The following is a 315-nucleotide window of genomic DNA, read 5'->3' on the forward strand; positions in this document are numbered from 1 at the left end:
GCGCGGGGCCCGCCCTGGGGAAGGCCGCAGGGCCGGCGTGCCGCCGTCCCACCCGGGGCGCGGCTGGACCCGCCTTCCCCGCCGTCGTCCTGGGGGGCTGAGGGTCTCCGCAGTGCCCCACGGCCGGGGCGCCGCCATTTGGCGGGCCCCACGGACAAGGGGCTGCCATTTGAGGGTCCCCACAAGTGCCTCACAGCTACAGCACTGCCATCCTGGGGTGTGAGAAGCCCCGCGAGTGCTCCGCAGCCAAGCCACTGCCATGTGAGAGAACCACATGTACCCCACAGCTGAGGAACGCCATTTGGGAGGCCCCAC

The sequence above is a fragment of the Haliaeetus leucocephalus genome, unplaced genomic scaffold (assembly GCF_000737465.1).
Source record: "Haliaeetus leucocephalus isolate CR32 unplaced genomic scaffold, Haliaeetus_leucocephalus-4.0 Scaffold450, whole genome shotgun sequence".
In the NCBI taxonomy this organism is placed as follows: Eukaryota; Metazoa; Chordata; class Aves; order Accipitriformes; family Accipitridae; genus Haliaeetus; species Haliaeetus leucocephalus.